The sequence below is a fragment of the Oreochromis aureus genome, linkage group 11 (genome assembly GCF_013358895.1).
Source record: "Oreochromis aureus strain Israel breed Guangdong linkage group 11, ZZ_aureus, whole genome shotgun sequence".
Taxonomy (NCBI): domain Eukaryota; kingdom Metazoa; phylum Chordata; class Actinopteri; order Cichliformes; family Cichlidae; genus Oreochromis; species Oreochromis aureus.
Window position 1 is genome coordinate 35,159,098 of NC_052952.1, and position 7,141 is coordinate 35,166,238.

Consider the following 7,141-nt stretch of genomic DNA (forward strand, 5'->3'; position numbering starts at 1 on the left):
AGCGAAACAGTAAAGAGACAGTGAGTGAATACTTTGGCTATAAATTAGGTAGTGAGCACACAAAAAGGGTGATTCAGATGAAGCACGTTAAGATTATACTATGAAAAAGGGATGTATCAAAAGATTTAAATTAAATTGCTAAGCAGAAAAGCTACTCAGAAACACCACTGTGTTTGAGCAGGAACAGGAAGTGATACTCTACCACAAAGCGAGCGAACACCAAGTGACAGCATATTCAGACAACAATATGCAAGTATAAAAAAAACATGGGAATGTACAACCATCATACCACTGAGGAAGGAGACGGATTCCCAGAGAGGAATGTTTTTTGGTGTAAAATGTGCAAATCAACCAACAAGGACAACAGCATAAGATCTTGTGAAGATGCTGGCTGAAACTGTTAAGACAATGTGACTATTCACAGTAAAAATGAGTCCTGTAGCACCATGAGCTGACAGGGTACTCTAGAGGAGAAAGCCATTACTTCAAAACCACAATAAAAAAAAGATGGACTACAGTTTACAACTGCACATGGGGACAAAAATCTCTATTTCTGGACACATGTTGTGTGGTCTGACGAAACAACTGAACTGTTGGGCCATAATGATAAACTGTATATTTGGAGGAAAAAGGTGGAAGCTTTGAAGCCTCAGAACACCATCCCAACTGTGAAGTATGGGGGTGGCAGCATCATGTTGTGGGGCTTTTTACTGCAGGAGGGACTGATGCACTTCACAAAATAGATAACATCATGAGAAAAGAAAATTAGGTGGACATATTGAAGCAGCATCTGAAGGCATCAGCCAGGAAGTTGAAGCTTGGGCACAAATGGGTCTTCCAAATGGACAATGACCCAAGCATTCCTCCAAATTATTTACAAAGTGGCTTAAAATACAACAAAGTCAAGGTATTGGAGTGGCTTTCACAAAGGCCTGATCTCAATCTCATAGAAAACATGTGGGTGGCACTAAAAGGTGAGGCACTAAAAGGAGCAAGAAGACCTGCAAGCCTGACCCAGTTACACCAGTTCTGTCAAGAGGACTGGGCCAAGATGCCCACAAACTATTGTAGAAAGCTGGTGGAAGGATATCTGAAACATTTGGCCCAAGTGAAACAGTAACGGGGCAATTCTACCAAATACTAAGGAAGTATATGTATACTTCTGACTTTAATGAAAGCAATAAAAAATACATAACAGTTCTCTCTTTATTCTGACATTTCACAAATAGCCTACAAAAATATGTCAATATAAGTGTAATATCTGCTTTTAACTGTCAGTATTTTTTTTATTTATATTCTTTTCTAACTTTTTTAATATTGTCACTATACATTGTAGAATGGCAAAGAAAATAACCCCATATTTCTCAAGAATAAACACATTTTTACCAACAAACTTAAGGCACTTATCTCAACTTAAATTTTAATCAACACAACAACGATATTATCAATTGATTCAATTTGGTATAATGTCTTCCTTTCAAGAAGCACTTAGGAAGACAAAGTCTTAATTAGTATAAATCATCAAGACATCAAGTTAGTTGTAGGTCATAAAGGCACAGGAACATGATTCCTGGTAACTGAACAAAGACATTTAGGCTACAGCCTGTGCAGTGACTTCCTCCAGCAGTGGTTTGGTCGACTCTGAGTCATCAGTGCTCTACAAGAAGAAGAAAGAAATGGGAAAGTACGTGAAATGTGCTGACGATTACTCAAAACTGAATGAACTGTGCTTTTGTGCTTCGTGCGGGGAGTTATCATTTCAATTTTAGTCTGCGCTTCTGTAACCACTCTTTTCTTTTCAGTTTGGGTAAATAATGAGCCTCAACACTGTCAGACTTTGCATCAACAAAAGTTCAAAAGAATCCTTCTTTCTGTTATACTGAGCCACGGTGCAGCCCCTCAGTTCATTCCGTGTCTGAACTGGCTCTGTTTTAGCCTCTTATCATTAAAAACAAATTTAATCTGATTTAATTGAATCTGATTGACTGAATTGAACTCAGTTAAGTTAAATTCAACTGAATGCCTGTTATAAGCAGATGATTTGAACAGCATGTGGGTGGGTCCAGTGTTCTTAGACTAAGCTGTTTTTCTGGGACAACTTAGGTCACTAAGGGTAGCCAAGAGTTGAAAAATAAACTGTATGAAACAAAAGGTTTAGAGCTGTTTGAAGACCTATTGACCAACAGGGATTACTTGAACAACAGCAAACATTATTTGAATCTCTGTTTGAAATTATGAGATTTGTTTTAAAACCATGTCTAATATGAACATCCACCATCAGAGTAGGATGTATATAACACAAAGGGGAAACACAAAATTTTGAAAAAAAAAGAAGAGAGATTTAATTGACGATTTGAGAAGAAAAGAAAGAAAAGAAAAGAAACCTTTATGGTACCAGACAAATGTTTGGACACCACTACTCATTACATGAAGACAGAATCAAAACTATGACATATTCCTATGAATCTTTTAAGAACTCATATAAAACTACTGTCTACTCAACATTTACAGATTAATTAAGATGTTTATCAGACTGTGTTAGTTCATACTGTATATCTTGTACCTCATTTTTTCCCTTGTCCTTCCTCCTCAGAGATTTGATCCCCAGGATGGAAGAGCTGATGGTGATGCAGAGCTCCAGGACTGACAGGACAATCAGCACAACACTGATGCTTCTCAAGAGCATCTGGTGGGACAAAAATCAATGATGCATTTCAAAACAACAATGTTACCTCTAAAACTTCTGAAAATAGTTTATCTTTGTATCGATTTAATGAAGAATTTGTTCTTCATGATTTAAATTGTCTTCTTAGATCTCATATTTACAAGTTTTTTGTTTGCTTATTTGGTTCAACCAAATGGTTCATTTGGTTATTAGGTTCAAATTCATGTTCTTTGCTATAATGAATGTCTCCCTGCTTGTTTTGTCCAACCAACAGTTGAAAAAAAAAACTTTTAATTTAACTGTTGGACTTTTTCAAACTTATCACCACTGCTTGGCCCTCTAAGCATCTTTCCTTAATGGTCATCTCCTCAGGAGATGGAGTAACTACGGTTGTTGTACGCATCTAGTACCAGTATGGATTGTAGTCATTATCACACTGCGATCCCCACCACAGGTATATGTTTGCTAAATGGATGCTGTAGATCCTTTTTTCCCCATGACAGAACAGAGAAAACCGACTCATAGTGTGTTAAAACATTTATATTTCTTTTTATTCAATCATCTTCCGGAAGAGAGAGACCCCTGCACAGCTCAAACGCCAGTTGCAAGAGCTCTAACATTAGAATCATAAGCTGTGTCTCATATAGGTGTTATTTTGGTACTTTACACGTCACACAGTTTCAAACATTGCTTATATGTAAAGTTCCTCTTTTCTGTGTCTTATCTATTAATAGGCCTGTGCACTAAAACTTCCTGTTTTTCAGTCTGGCTGAGCACTTATTTGTGAGTCAAAGGTGGCCCTGCTCTACAAGCCTTCATTATTAAAGTACATAAAACAATCTAATGAGCAGATACACATTAAAAAATATTTCTTTTGTCCCTGACAGTCCCCCTTTTTCATTTCTCACTTGAGGAATGAACTAATTCCTAATTTAGCACATTAGGTTTACTTCAATCCAATCCCCACATTTAAAATAAACGTTTCACTTCTACCTTTTATTTTCTCACGTATCTTTCCGCAAATCACTTTACCGTAAGCATAAAATATATATTATAAAATGGACATCATGGCACTAAATCGCTTAATCTGTAGTTATATAATGAATATCTCATATTTAATTAGGCTGTATAAACTGAATCATTTGAAAGACTTACCTCTCAGAGAAGAAGAAAAACGTAAACAAATCCTCTTGAGAAAAAAAATCAGTCTGAATATTGGCTGCGAAGTCGGGAAACAAGCCTTTAGAGGAAGCAGGAAGTACAAGCAAACCTCTTAGCAAAAGTGCCTCCTCCCATTCGGAGCATACAAAGACCTTTACCCTTTGCTTAACACAGAGTAATAAAAGTGAGCATAAAAAGTCAGGGCAGGATGTTAGCTGGAGAAAAGTTTGTGACAATATTGTTTAGAAATAAAAAAAGCGTCTGGACTTCTTTGAGTTGCTTTAAGACGTTTCACCTCTCATCCGAGAAGCTTCTTCAGCACCACCGGGCAGAACTTGTTCCCTCTAAGCCTGAGGGAAAAAAGAAGGAACACACACACGTAAAGGAAGCACTCAAAACATGCGGTTATCCTAACTGGGCGTTTATAAAGTCAGCAAAGAGGCACAGAAAAGAAGATCAGACACCAGCGAGGGAGGATAAGAAAGACAGACGCAACAACGTTGTCATCCCCTATGTAGCCGGTGTATCAGAGAAACTCAGGAGAGTTTTCTCCAAGCACGACATCCCAGTGTACTTCAGACCCAGCAACACACTCAGACACAAACTGGTTCACCCGAAAGACAAAACTCCAAAACACAGACTTAACAACGTGGTGTATGCTGTACAGTGCAGCGAGGAATGCCCAGACCTCTACATTAGAGAGACCAAACAGCCACTTCACAAGCGCATGGCACAACATAGAAGAGCCACCTCCACAGGACAAGACTCAGCAGTCCACCTGCATCTTAAGGATAAAGGTCACTCTTTCGAGGATGCCAATGTTCACATTTTGGACAGAGAGGACAGATGGTTTGAAAGAGGAGTGAAAGAGGCCATCTATGTCCACTGTGAGCGACCATCTTTGAACAGAGGTGGTGGTCTACGACACCAACTGTCTGCCATCTATAATCCAGTTTTGAGTTCCCTCCCCAGACGCCTTAACGCCCACTCACATCCTGGGCCATCTGACCTCAGGAATTCACATGACAAGGTGGGGCCAGGTTTCACAATGGGCTCACCCGAAACCCTGGCTGATTAGGTACCACACCCGCTTTCTCACACCTTGGCTCATGTGATTAGAGGATCACCAGGGGGTCCTTTGTCCCTCTTTGGGGGGGATACTCCCACTGGGTTTAAATCTGGGACCCTCGGCCATTTGACCTTAGAACTGAAGAAGCTTCTCGGATGAGAGGTGAAACGTCTTCAAGCAACTCAAAGAAGTCCAGACGCTTTTCTTTGCAAATTCCTTTGACTACGATGACCTGGATGACTGAGAACCTTCACAGACATTGTTTAGAAATAAACAATATCTGTTTATTTAGATATTGTTTAGAACTAAATCTGTCCAACAAAAATGAAATTCATGCTTCCAAATGTTTATTAAATCGTTTCATATTCACATGTTGCTTGTTTATTAGTCAGTTAATAGTTCTTTCTTCATTCGTTTATCCTCCAGTAGGAGAATGTCATTGGATCCATGACCCCGCTTTTATATCAGCGACAGAGAACAGAAACAACTTTGTGTGAAAGTGATCTTTATCATTTATGTTATGTACAGACAGGTTTTGTAATCTCCTTTTTATTATTTTATGCCTCTGAATTGAGTATATGGAAGAAGAGTCACATGACCCATAAAACGCCCCTTTTTATGTGACCATGAACGGATCCTGGAGCAGAGAGTCGCGCTTAAGTTGATAACCGCCGTTGTGATAAGTCCAACCGACCCTTTTTCCCTATATCTCCATGATAGGTTTGTAGCTTGAACCTATTCGCTGGAACGTTGAAGGCAATGTAATTACACAGCAAGCAAGACCCGAGTAGGCAACATTCTTTATGTTTCACGTGCACGGGAGAGAACTGGACAGGCGCCGTTCCTTCGCTTGACCCCAGTTGCTCTCGTCCGTTCCCCTGTAACACTGCTCTTTTATTGTGGTTACATGAATATGCATAGGTTCATTAACATATGACATCTTATAGGTATACATGTGAACAAGGAATACCTTGTGTGTGTGTGAGCTGCTGACCAAAAGGGTCATAAAGCAGGAACAACATCCTAGGTCATAAAGAGGGTAACCTCCCCACACCCAATCTATGGTTCACCCTAGATAACACAGTGAAGCCATACAAAGGGCAGGAAGTTTTACCACATCAGACCTTCACAAGGATGTTTGCCTGTGATAAAACACTACAGCCCCCCACTCAGAACCTCGAGAATCTGGGGAGGGGAGAACAAAAGAATTCCTTTCAACACACAGTTAAAGTACAAATGGTAAGAATAAAAATGACAAACATTTAACAATTCACTCTAACACTCCAAAAGTTGAATCTGTTCATCTGGACGTAGCGTTTTGTGGGAGAAACGTTTCGTCACTCATCCAAGTGACTTCTTCAGTCTCAGCTGACTGCAGGTTTCCCCAAACCTTATAAACAGTACATTTGCATAATGACTGAAACCAGCCCACTGAAGGAACAATGGGCTGTGAGGTCAGTTCCTTAATCATAATTATGCAAATTCCCATGACCATTGATCAACAATCACTGACCAAAACCCACTGATCAAAGAACACTGATCAATGGCCATGAGTCCCATTCACAGAGTGTTGGGGAATGGCTGCAATCACAGCATTGTAAGATGGCGAAAGGTGTACCCTTAGGCCCCCTCCTCGATTCAGAGATGGTCTTTCCCTTTTCACGTAAATGGCCTCCTTGACTCCGCGCTCAAACCAGCGTTCTTCCCTGTCCAGGATGTGTACATCCTCATTGTTGAAAGAGTGTCCACTGGCCTGTAGGTGTAAATAGACTGCAGAGTCCTGGCCTGATGAGGTTGCTCTTCTGTGTTGTGCCATCCGCTTCGCTAGAGGTTGTTTGGTTTCCCCGATGTATAAATCCTGGCAATCCTCCTGGCACTTAACAGCGTACACTATGTTACTCTGTTTGTGTCGGGGACCAGATCCTTGGGTGGACCAGTTTTTGGCGCAGCGTATTTTGGGGTTTAAAAGCCACAGAGACCCGGTGTTTAGAAAAATGCGTCTCAACTGTTCCGATACTCCTGACACATATGGGATCACTACAGGTTTTGCCTGGGCAGCGGTTGTCCTTCTCTCCTGGATCGGCTGGAGCTTTCTTTAGGTGCCTTCCCAGCTTTGACAAAAGTCCAGCTGGGATAACCACATTTACTCAGGGCCTTCTTGATGTGCTGTTCTTCTGCCTCCCTGGCCGCTGTGTCAGTGGGGATGGTGTTCGCTCTGTGTTGTAGCGTCCTGATGACACCCAGTT

General features: G+C 40.5%; 1 long non-coding RNA gene across 1 annotated transcript; it reads right to left on the bottom strand.

The window, feature by feature from the left end:
* Nucleotides 1-440: 440 nt before the first annotated feature.
* On the bottom strand, nucleotides 441-4,162 carry LOC120442810. The gene is made up of 3 exons (XR_005614943.1): nucleotides 3,821-4,162; nucleotides 2,564-2,686; nucleotides 441-1,657 (listed from the first exon to the last, which is right to left on the bottom strand). It is a non-coding gene; the product is annotated as an uncharacterized LOC120442810 (long non-coding RNA).
* Between the last annotated feature and the right edge of the window lie 2,979 nt (nucleotides 4,163-7,141).